Source organism: Halichoerus grypus, chromosome X (genome assembly GCF_964656455.1).
Source record: "Halichoerus grypus chromosome X, mHalGry1.hap1.1, whole genome shotgun sequence".
Taxonomy (NCBI): Eukaryota; Metazoa; Chordata; class Mammalia; order Carnivora; family Phocidae; genus Halichoerus; species Halichoerus grypus.
In genome coordinates this window covers 106,068,857-106,081,635 of record NC_135727.1, presented here as the reverse complement: position 1 = coordinate 106,081,635, position 12,779 = coordinate 106,068,857, and the positions used below count along the sequence as shown (strand labels likewise).

General features: G+C 41.0%; 1 long non-coding RNA gene across 1 annotated transcript in view; it reads left to right on the top strand.

Annotated features, from left to right (window-relative positions):
* Window positions 1-12,779, top strand: part of LOC118530327 (uncharacterized) — an 87,165-nt gene that overhangs the window by 58,854 nt on the left and 15,532 nt on the right. The window contains exons 4-5 of the long non-coding RNA XR_013444679.1: window positions 2,784-2,893; window positions 3,442-3,537. This is a non-coding gene — a long non-coding RNA (uncharacterized LOC118530327). The remainder of the gene's footprint in view (window positions 1-2,783; window positions 2,894-3,441; window positions 3,538-12,779) is intronic.

Here is a 12,779-nt window from a genome sequence, read left to right as displayed (position 1 = left end):
CTTCCAAGTTGCAATCATGCAGGTTACATGCTGTTGGTGGCTGTATCTTAACCTGAAATGATTGGTTTTGAAAATTATTCAAATGAGGGTTTGATCAAGGAGATGGCCTCATTCATAAACAGCTGACCAAACATTAATAATGAATCAAAGCAAATCTAGAAAAAGCAATCTCACTCTTTTGGAGATCATAATAGACACAATCCCCGAATCTTCATTCATGTATAAAATGTGCGGGGGTGGGGGACATTGGGAGGGGAGCCCAAGCGTCAATAAAATAACCCATCTTTGTTTTTATATTGTCTTAAAGGTTATACTTAAGCTCACTGGGCATCTTTCTCTTATCTGTAAGTTGGTAGAACTGGACCAGTGACCTCTGTGGTCCATTCTAGTTTCTTAAAATTGCTAAGGAAAATTTAAAAAGGGGCACCTGGGTGGCTCAGTCGGTTAAGTGTCTGCCTTCAGCTCAGGTCATGATCCTGGAGTCCCGAAATCGAGCCCCGCATCAGGCTCGCTGCTCAGAGGGGAGTCTCCTTCTCCCTCTCCCTCTGCTCCTCCCCCTGCTTGTGCTTTTTCTCTCAAATAAATAAATCTTAAAAAAAAAATCCTTCATTATAAAAAAAAAGAAAATTTAAAGTCTAGAATAGATAGCATTACCAAACTGAGAACCATACTACATTCCTCTAAACAGACACACATGCACACATCCACCCCTTATTATCTTCTGGTGCATTTGTCATATGCCTTGTTTCCTGTCGTCCATGTTTTGAGATGTGCGTGCACGCCTGCATGCATTTGTGTTTGCTTATGTGTGGGTGTTTTAGACTTGGCTCCGTGCTTTTTATGTGGCAAAAAATCATTCTGATAGTCTGAAACTAGACTTCGATTCCCAGGGCACGAGACTTCATGTCTGCATTGCAAACATTCTGCTTTTGATATTTAGTGGACTAAGAAATAAGAATAGAGAAAAATGAAGTAATTAAATAATTTTGTGACTACAAGTTATGTTGGGCAAAATTCTCTTTCATTGGCAATACTTTACAAACTCATTGGAGATAAATTTTTAGGTAATTTCTTTAAATATATCTGCCTCTGAAGAAAATTATATATTAGCTTCTTATTTCAACTAGCTTGCATACAGTTTTAATTATTTTTTAAAGATTTTATTTATAAATAATCTCTACACCCAATGTGGGGCTCAAACATAACAACCCTGAGATCAAGAGTCACATGCTCTACCAACTGAGCCAGCCAGGTGCCCCTACAGTTTTAATTTTAAAAACTCATATTGTTTCTTGATTGATTGATAAATATATTCATTCAGTAAAACAAACATCTATGGAACACCTACTATGTGCCAAGTGTTAGTTTCATATATTATGTATATAATATATGTAATATATATATTCATATATATTACATATATTATGAATAATATATAGTCTCTAATCTCAAGAAACTCAGGGTGGAGTGGGGATGGGGTAGGGAGAATAATTAACAAACTAGCATAATAATGTGTTTGAAAATTTGGTAGGGTGATAGAATGTTGCCTAGTAAGAAAAATAAATTATTTTAGAAAAAATGTATAAGAATCCAAATTATCTTTTCATTTATTATTACCCAAGACTTAACTTACAGAGATCACTGATAATGTAGAATATATTTATTTAAGGGATGAGAGTCTATTTTTTTTTACTTTATTAATTCACAAATATAATTTATTTTTGTCCTGGTTTTATTTCCCTTCTTAATTTAGTTATTTTTAAAATTGAATTTTACCTGTCCATAGTCGAGAGCAGTGGTTTCTCAAAGTGTGGTCTGCAGACCCCTGGGAGTCCCATGAGGTCAAAATAATAATCCCGAGACTTTATTTGCATTTTTCTCTGTGTTGCAAATGCATTCTTGGTGCAAAAGCAAATGTGGGCAAACTGCTAACTTCTTAACACAAATTACGGCACTGACACCATCCTGTACTAATAGACATTATATTCTTGTCTCCACATAGTTGCCCAAAAAAGGCAGTTTCACTTACAGTGCCCTTGAATATGCAGTAAAAACCGTTAATTTTGTTAAATTTCTTTTTTTTTTTTTTTAAAGATTTTATTTATTTATTTGAGAGAGAGACACACAGCGAGAGAGGGAACACAAGCAGGGGGAGTGGGAGAGGGAGAAGCAGGCTTCCTGCTGAGCAGGGAGCCCGATGCGGGGCTCGATCCCAGGACCCTGGGATCATGACCTGAGCCGAAGGCAGACGCTTAACGACTGAGCCACCCAGGCGCCCCAATTTTGTTAAATTTCGATCCTCAAACACATATCTTTTTTTTAATGAAACAGATTTTATGCGGCATACCAAAGGATGGTGGTTGTCTCAAGCAAAGGACTTGTGGGATTGTTTGAGCTGTGAATTGAATTCTTTGCTTTGTTCGGGGAGCACCATTTTCACTTGAAAGAATGACTGATAGGGGCACCTGGGTGGCTCAGTCAGTTAAGCGTCAGACTCTTGATCTCCGCTCAGGTCTCCATCTCAGGGTCGTGAGTTCGAGCCCTGCATTGGGCTCCACACTGGGCGTGGAGACTACTTAATTAAAAAAAAAAAAAGACTGATAGAGACAAACTACAGTGCTTCTGATGTGGGTATTTGGCAGACATTTTCTCAAAAATGAATGAAGTGAGTCTGTCACTATAGGAAACTCAACTGACGGTATTTGTTGCCAATAAAAACATTAACTCGCCTTCTTGGGTTTTTTTTTTGTTGTTGTTGTTTGTTTTTTGTTTTTTTTTAACAGGTCCATGTCTCATGAATGGTAAGGAATTTGTGAGGTGCATTAGACCCAAAGACCTTTGGAATTTGTTGAAAGACAACTCAGTTTCCATGAGAAACAAAGTACAAAGATTGGTAAGCAGTTCTGAGAGTCTTGGAAATAAATCTAGATGTGATTACTTTCACAATCCTCTGATTTGTAACTATGTTTTACAGGTAGTTAAATGCATCGTGAGTTTACCCACATATTCTGTGTCTTTTCTTGGAGGAATTTCAGTTGTTTAAGGCAGTCAGGCTCACATGAGAAGAAATAGATTGCTTACCACTTGCCCTTACCTACGCCCACTATTTTACTAGGATGCCCATAACTAAAACTGCAGATGACAATTATTCCTATACACCGGGGTGGTCAAAGTATGGGAATAAGTCTTAAGAAAAGAGGCTGAACTATTGGCCGACAAACTTAAAAAATCCCACATATTACATTTGTAAAGTTAGTTTAAAACAGTTTCCTAGTTTAGAACATTTATGATATTTTAAAAAATGATGTATTTCCTCATTACATAAATAACACATAGTCATTACAGAAAATTTGGGCAAGAAGAAAAATCGTAAAGAAGAAAATGAATAATCTCACTATCCCAAATTAACCACAGTTAATAATTTGGTGGGTTTTCTGCCAGGCTTTTTTCGCATCAGAGCCCGGCAGAGCTGGAAGGGACCTCAGAGATGATCTCGTTCAACCTACTCATTTTACAGATGAAGAGAATCCATTACAGGTTTGACTTTTATTTCTGGGTTTGTTTCAAGTCATTTAAGCAAGAGCAGTCCAGTTGATGATAAGGCAGCCCATTGTGCAGTGCAGATGTATTTGGAAAACCCCTGGGTTGTATCATGGGTGCAAGCCGTGGCGAAGAGCTAACCCAGACCAAGAGCCTGCTAGAACCCAATTGGCTCCTAAGGCCTTCCTGCTTGGGTCATTGCCTGTGATGATGTGACATTTGGAGCTGCAGCAGTCATTTTGTGACAGTTTTTAAAATTAAAACTGTAGGGGCACCTGGCTGGCTCAGTTGGTAGAGCATGTGACTCTTGATCTCAGGGTTGTTATGTTTGAGCCCCACATTGGGTGTAGAGATTATTTATAAAGGTGACAAGCCTGAGGACAAAAAGCTCACACACTGAAGGTGACCGAGTGGAATGAGAGAACGAATATGGGTCTCTAATGATATAATTGAGCAGCCAGAATAACCCTAGTATTGTCCACCCTCAGATCTCTTGGTGAGAAAAGTAAATACTTCTCTTGTTTCAGTTCTTTAAGTTGGACATTCTGTTACTCATAGCCCCCCAAACCCAAATTCATAAGTCCTATAAACTTGAACACATTCAAGTATTAACTCTTCTCTGCCTAGGTGCCTTCATTGGTAAAATAGAGATTAATACACACACATTTTACAAAATTATACACACTCGTTTGTATTCTCTTTCTGCCCTATAACTTTCTATCATGACATTCTACTGTGTTCTTCAAAATATTTCTAAAAACACTATCTTTGATGGCTACGGAGATGTTTGTCCTATGTTTCTCTCCAAACGCCCCTATTGTTGGGCATTTACATTGTTGGCAAATGTTCTATTATATAAGGAAAGGCTGCAGTGAATCCTCCTTGTACATGAAGTTTTGTACCTTCCCTTCTTTTTTGAGAATCAATTTCTAGAACTGGAAATCCTGTGTCACATGTTCAAAGCTTACGATAGCAAAGCCACATCATGTCCCCTCTGTCTTTCACAGACTTAACCTCGCTATTAAAAGTGTACATGAGGAGCACCTGGCTGGCTCAGTCAGGGGAGCATGGGACTCTTGATCTTGGGGTTGTGAGTTCAAGCCCCATGTTCGGCGTAGAGCTCACTTCAAATAAATAAAGAAAATTTTAAAAAAAGGTGTACATTAGTATGGAATGTTCTTTTAAATAAGTAATGCGTTTTGTGGTTCTAAATTCAAAAAGTGTACATTGGAAAATTTTCCTCCCATTCCTTTTCCCTAGCCACCTGGTTCCTCCCTCCAAGGTTTCCGGGAAAAATTTCCAAATGTGTTCTAAGCGTATATGGGGTCCTGGCAGGAAACAGATGGTACAGTCAAATTAATCAATTTAAGGAAAGGGATTCTTTACACAGTAGAGAGGGGTGTTGGGAAGCCCACAGTCACAGCATCGTTTCCTGGAGCTAGTAACAAGGGCTTCCTAGGACTAACGTGGGAAGGGGGGAGGCAGTGAACTTGGAGGCAGAAAGGCTGAGTGGAGAGGGCTGGCTTACAGGAGCCTTGACCTTCCGTGGGGATGCAGCTGGGTGAGTAACCCCCCTGAGTTCCCTGGTCTCCTGTTGGTGCTCCCGTCTAGTGGAAACCGGAGGGCCAGGGAGCCGAGCCCCAGCATCTCTGTTCATATTAGGAAGCCTGGGGTTTCGTGGCAGCATCTCTTTATTTTCAAGGTTGGTAGGCAGAGGATGGCTGCACCGAATTTCTCACAGCAAGCGCTGCCCTTCTCGAGGGTGCATTCCTTATTCCTTTAATAAAGGAAGGGTCCTGTGGCCCCCGCAGAGAAAAGTCAGGGACGGTGGCTCTCCAGTTGTGTTAATCCACTGCCACCTTCTCCACCCCGCCCCCCCGACCTTGAGACCTCTTTGTGCTCTGCCAGGCAGTCCCAGCCTGTCTGCCATCAGCCATCATCGTGTCTGCCTGAAGCTTCAAGAACCGTCCCAGCAATGTATTAAAACCGGTCCCAGGTGTCCCTGCCAGGAGTTGAACTCTGCGTCACAGGGGAGTGCTTCGGTGACCTGAGGCTCTTTTCCATCTAGCCTTACGATCCACTCCGGGGGTCTGCTCCCACTGGTCCCAGTCGGTTTACCTAGGATTCTTTAGAAAACAGCGCTTAAATCCTAATGCTTTATGGCCAGTGGGGTTTGCCTGTGACTGTCCAGGTTTGAACACTGATCGTCTCCCATCCTGGAAACCCCCTCAGTCCTAGGCAAACCTGGATGGTATGTCCCCCCTAATTGAGAGGTCCAATCCCAGGGCAGCAACCATGAGGGAAAAGGGAAAGCAAGGCAAAGAAGCAGGGAAAGCAAATGCAAGGTGATTCATTAACAAGCCTGGCCAGACCTTCAAGAGAAAAATATAGCTGACTGTTTGGCCATGCGACTTGTCTCCAGACGGGCTTCGCCGGCCACTGCTCCTGGGAACCCATCTTTTGGAAGGAAAAAGGAAGAGGAAGGTGTCTGCCGACCTCCTCCTGCCTCCTCTCTTTCATTGGTCAGAGTTTACCATATGGAGGGTTCAACCCTCTGCAGCTCCGGCCTCTGCCACCTAGTCTTTAGGAAGACCTGCGAGGGAGGCTACGTAGCCTCCTTCCCCGTGTGAGTCTGAGGGGGTGGGGGAGAAACCAGAGCCTCTGTGCTTCTGGTTATGTCAGGCCTCGGGGCGCTGGAGCTGTGGGGTAATGAGAAACAGCAGCTGATCCACGCTCTTTATGATCACTATCACTGCATGGTGATCAAACTCCGCAACCATTTGCTCTCACAGAACCTTGCCCTTCACCTACACTGTGTGATCATTTGAATTTTTGCGATGTCACTGAATCCCCAGGGATTCCCGATGTCCCCAGGAAGTTCTCTGCGCACTCCTCAAATCTGTGACCCATTGTATCCCAGAATGCCACTTTAGTGCTCTGTGTCTCAGGGCCAAGTCTGGGATCAATTACTGTACCATTCAGGGGCCTGGCATAAACCATATCGCACATTTAAATTGGGTAATCAAGGTGAGTTAAGAAAGGGGCCATTTACAAAGGTGGGGGCAGGGTTCAAAGAAGGGATGGTGTCAACATGAGGGAGCAGAAGGAGGAAAGAATGACCAGAACCAGGGGAGAGTAGCTCTGTGGAAAGGACCACCAGACAGAATTTATGGCCTTTCATAGAAGGATATGGCAACTCATAGTCCAGCAGAAGGGGAGTAAATCCTCTGTCCTTACTCTTTTTTTTTTTTTTAATTTTTTTATTGTTATGTTAATCCCCATACATTACATCATTAGTTTTAGATATAGTGTTCCATGATTCATTGTTTGTGCATAACACCCAGTGCTCCATGCAGAACGTGCCCTCCTCAATACCCATCACCAGGCTAACCCATCCTCCCAACCCCCTCCCCTCTAGAACCCTCAGTTTGTTTTTCAGAGTCCATCGTCTCTCATGGTTCATCTCCCCCTCCGATTTCCCCCCCTTCATTCTTCCCCTCCTGCTACATTCTTCTTCTTCTTTTTTTTTTTCTTTTTGTCCTTACTCTTTTCCCACCTTCCAATCTCCTATTAATGCTTCCATTGACCACACCCAACCCTAAGCCACAAGATGAGATAGTTCCGTTTTGGGGGCACAGAATGGAATATGGGTCGGTAGAGAGTAGACTGGATGGTCAAATGGAAATCTCCAGCCCAACTCTAAATCCTGTGCTTCTTATCGCTGTGTATGAAGATACTGGCCCACATCTACTGTTTATAATATATAAATACATGGGAAATCTAGGAGAACGTCACTATTATTTTATTTTATAACTCCACGATTTCATAATTCCCATTGAGATTCCCCAGTTCCATGGAGGCATCCGCTGACCAGCCTGCTGGTGGCTCTCACTGCAGAGTTTCATGGATAGAGGTACTTACATTTACTAAGTTTTTAAAGCATATGTATTTCATACACTTCTGGTATATTAAATAAAAAATGATGATGTCAAAAACACAAGTACCAATACAGCCATTTATTCACTTTATGACTGTTCAATCATTTAATACATGCCTATTGAATTGACTGTTGGCAACAAGCAAAAATATAATCAAAGCAAAATTCATGAGTTTGACATTCTTTTTTTAATTTTTTTAAATTTTTTATTGTTATGTTAATCCCCATACATTACATCATTAGTTTTAGATATAGTGTTCCATGATTCATTGTTTGTGCATAACACCCAGTGCTCCATGCAGAACATGCCCTCCTCAATACCCATCACCAGGCTAACCCATCCTCCCACCCCCCTCCCCTCTAGAACCCTCAGTTTGTTTTTCAGAGTCCATCGTCTCTCATGGTTCATCTACCCCTCCGATTTCCCCCCCTTCATTCTTCCCCTCCTGCTACATTCTTCTTCTTTTTTTTTTCTTTCTTAACATATATTGCATTATTTGTTTCAGAGGTACAGATCTGAGATTCAACAGTCTTGCACAATTCACAGCGCTTACCAGAGCACATACCCTCCCCAGTGTCCATCACCCAGTCACCCCATCCCTCCCACCCCACCCCCCACTCCAGCAACCCTCAGTTTGTTTCCTGAGATTAAGAATTCCTCATATCAGTGAGGTCATATGATACATGTCTTTCTCTGTTTGACTTATTTCGCTCAGCATAATACCCTCCAGTTCCAACCACGTCGTTGCAAATGGCAAGATCTCATTCCTTTTGATGGCTGCATAATATTCCATTGTATAGATATACCACATCTTTATCCATTCATCTGTTGATGGACATCTTGGCTCTTTCCACAGTTTGGCTATTGTGGACATTACTGCTATAAACATTGGGGTGCACGTACCCTTTCGGATCCCTACTTTTGTATCTTTGGGGTAAATACCCAGTAGTGCAATTGCTGGATCATATGGTAGCTCTATTTTCAACTTTTTGAGGAACCTCCATACTGTTTTCCAGAGTGGCTGCACCAGCTTGCATTCCCACCAACAGTGTAGGAGGGTTCCCCTTTCTCCGCATCCCCGCCAACATCTGACATTTCCTGACTTGTTAATTTTAGCCATTCTGACTGGTGTGAGGTGGTATCTCATTGAGGTTTTGATTTGGATTTCCCTGATGCCGAGCGATATTGAGCACTTTTTCATGTGTCTGTTGGCCATTTGGATGTCTTCTTTGGAAAAATGTCTGTTCATGTCTTCTGCCCATTTCTTGAGTGGATTCTTTGTTCTTTGGGTGTTGAGTTTGATGAGTTCTTTATAGATTTTGGATACTAGCCCTTTATCTGATATGTCATTTGCAAATATCTTCTCCCATTCTGTCAGTTGTCTTTTGGTTTTGTTGACTGTTTCCTTTGCTTTGCAAAAGCTTTTTATCTTGATGAAGTCCCAATAGTTCATTTTTGCCCTTGCTTCCCTTGCCTTTGGCGATGTTTCTAGGAAGAAGTTGCTGCGGCTGAGGTCGAAGAGGTTGCTGCCTGTGTTCTCCTTTAGGATTTTGATGGACTCCTGTCTCACATTGAGGTCTTTCAACCATTTGGAGTCTATTTTTGTGTGTGGTGTAAGGAAATGGTCCAGTTTCATTCTTCTGCATGTGGCTGTCCAATTTTCCCAACACCATTTGTTGAAGAGACTGTCTTTTTTCCATTGGACATTCTTTCCTGCTTTGGCAAAGATTAGTTGACCATAGAGTTGAGGGTCCATTTCTGGGCTCTCTATTCTGTTCCATTGATCTATGTGCCTGTTTTTGTGCCAGTACCATACTGTCTTGATGATGACAGCTTTGTAATAGAGCTGGAAGTCCGGAATTGTGATGCCGCCAGCTTTGCTTTTCTTTTTCAACATTCCTCTGGCTATGCGGGGTCTTTTCTGGTTCCATACAAATTTTAGGATTATTTGTTCCATTTCTTTGAAAAAAGTGGATGGTATTTTGATGGGGATTGCATTGAATGTGTAGATTGCTCTAGGTAGCATTGACATCTTCACAATATTTGTTCTTCCAATCCATGAGCATGGAACGTTTTTCCATTTATTTATGTCTTCCTCAATTTCTTTCATGAGTATTTTATAGTTTTCTGAGTACAGATCCTTTGCCTCTTTGGTTAGATTTATTCCTAGGTATCTTATGGTTTTGGGTGCAATTGTAAATGGGATCGACTCCTTAATTTCTCTTTCTTCTGTCTTGTTGTTGGTGTATAGGAATGCCACTGACTTCTGTGCATTGATTTTATATCCTGCCACTTTACTGAATTCCTGTATGAGTTCTAGCAGTTTTGGGGCGGAGTCTTTGGGATTTTCCACATAAAGTATCATATCATCTGCAAAGAGTGAGAGTTTGACTTCTTCTTTGCCGATTTGGATGCCTTTTATTTCTTTTTGTTGTCTGATTGCTGTGGCTAGGACTTCCAATACTATGTTGAATAGCAGTGGTGATAGTGGACATCCCTGCCGCGTTCCTGACCTTAGGGGGAAAGCTCTCAGTTCTTCCCCATTGAGAATGATATTCGCTGTAGGTTTTTCATAGATGGCTTTTATGATATTGAGGTATGTACCCTCTATGCCTATACTCTGAACAGTTTTGATCAAGAAAGGATGCTGTACTTTGTCAAATGCTTTTTCTGGATCTATTGAGAGGATCATATGATTCTTGTTCTTTCTTTTGTTAGTGTATTGTATCACGCTGATTGATTTGCGGATGTTAAACCAACCTTGCAGCCCAGGGATAAATCCCACTTGATCGTGGTGAATAATCCTTTTAATGTACTGTTGGATCCTATTGGCTAGTATTTTGGTGAGAATTTTTGCATCCATGTTCATCAGGGATATTGGTCTGTAATTCTCCTTTTGGATGGGGTCTTTGTCTGGTTTTGGGATCAAGGTAATGCTGGCCTCATAAAATGAGTTTGGAAGTTTTCCTTCCATTTCTATTTTTTGGAACAGTTTCAGAAGAATAGGTATTAATTCTTCTTTAAATGTTTGGTGGAATTCCCCTGGGAAGCCATCTGGCCCTGGGCTTTTGTGTTTTGGGAGATTTTTGATGACTGCTTCCATTTCCTTAGTGGTTATAGGTCTGTTCAGGTTTTCTATTTCTTCCTGGTTCAGTTTTGGTAGTTTGTACATCTCTAGGAATGCATCCATTTCTTCCAGATTATCTAATTTGCTGGCACGGAGTTGCTCATAATATGTTCTTATAATTGTTTGTATTTCTTTGGTGTTGGTTGTGATCTCTCCTCTTTCATTCATGATTTTGTTGATTTGGGTCATTTCTCTTTTCTTTTTGATAAGTCTGGCCAGGGGTTTATCAATCTTGTTAATTCTTTCAAAGAACCAGCTCCTTGTTTTGTTGATCCGTTCTACTGTTCTTTTAGTTTCTATTTCATTGATTTCTGCTCTGATCTTTATTATTTCTCTTCTCCTGCTGGGTTTAGGCTTTATTTGCTGTTCTTTCTCCAGCTCCTTTAGGTGTAGGGTTAGGTTGTGTACTTGAGACCTTTCTTGTTTCTTGAGAAAGGCTTGTATTGCTATATACTTTCCTCTTAGGACTGCCTTTGCTGCATCCCAAAGATTTTGAATAGTTGTGTTTTCATTTTCATTGGTTTCCATGAATTTTTTTTAATTCTTCTTTAATTTCCTGGTTGACCCATTCATTCTTCAGTAGGATGCTCTTTAGCCTCCATGTATTTGAGTTCTTTCTGACTTTCCTCTTGTGATTGAGTTCTAGTTTCAAAGCATTGTGGTCTGAAAATAGGCAGGGAATGATCCCAATCTTTTGGTACCAGTTGAGACCTGATTTGTGACCTAGGATGTGATCTATTCTGGAGAATGTTCCATGGGCACTAGAGAAGAATGTGTATTCCGTTGCTTTGGGATGGAATGTTCTGAATATGTCTGTGAAGTCCATTTGGTCCAGTGTGTCATTTAAAGTCTTTATTTCCTTGTTGATCTTTTGCTTAGACGATCTGTCCATTTCAGTGAGGGGGGTGTTAAAGTCCCCCACTCTTATTGTATTGTTGTCGATGTGTTTCTTTGCTTTTGTTATTAATTGCCTTATATAATTGGCTGCTCCCATGTTAGGGGCATAGATATTTACAATTGTTAGATCTTCTTGTTGGATAGACCCTTTAAGTAGGATATAGTGTCCTTCCTCATCTCTTATTACAGTCTTTGGTTTAAAATCTAATTTGTCTGCTATAAGGATTGCCACCCCAGCTTTCTTTTGGTGTCCATTAGCATGGTAAATAGTTTTCCATCCCCTCACTTTAAATCTGGGGGTGTCTTTGGTTCTAAAATGAGTCTCTTGCAGACAGCATATCGATGGGTCTTGTTTTTTAATCCAATCTGATAGCCTGTGTCTTTTGATTGGGGCATTTAGCCCATTTACATTCAGGGTAACTATTGAAAGATAGGAATTTAGTGCCATTGTATTGCCTGTAAGGTGACTGTTACTGTATATTGTTTGTGTTCCTTTCTGGTCTATGTTGCTTTTAGGCTCTCTCTTTGCTTAGAGGACCCCTTTCAATATTTCTTGTAGGGCTGGTTTCGTGTTTGCAAATTCCTTTAGTTTTTGTTTGTCCTGGAAGCTTTTTATCTCTCCTTCAATTTTCAATGACAGCCTAGCTGGATATAGTATTCTTGGCTGCATATTTTTCTCATTTAGTGCTCTGAATATGTCCTGCCAGTCCTTTCTGGCCTGCCAGGTCTCTGTGGATAGGTCTGTTGCCAATCTAATGTTTCTACCATTGTAGGTTACATATCTCTTCTCCCGAGCTGCTTTCAGGATTTTCTCTTTGTCTCTGAGACTCGTAAGTTTTACTATTAGATGTCGGGGTGTTGACCTATTTTTATTGATTTTGAGAGGGGTTCTCTGTGCCTCCTGGGTTTTGATGCCTGTTTCCTTCCCCAAATTAGGGAAGTTCTCTGCTATAATTTGCTCCATTATACCTTCTGCCCCTCTCTCTCTTCTTCTTCTGGGATCCCAATTATTCTAATGTTGTTTCGTCTTATGGTATCGTTTATCTCTCGAATTCTGCCCTCGTGATCCAGTAGTTGTTTCTCTCTCTTTTTCTCAGCTTCTTTATTTTCCATCATTTGGTCTTCTATCTCACTGATTCTTTCTTCTGCCTCATTTATCCTAGCAGTTAGCGCCCCCATTTTTGATTGCACCTCATTAATAGCCTTTTTGATTTCTACTTGGTTAGATTTTAGTTCTTTTACTTCTCCAGAAAGGGTTTCTCTAATAACTTCCATGC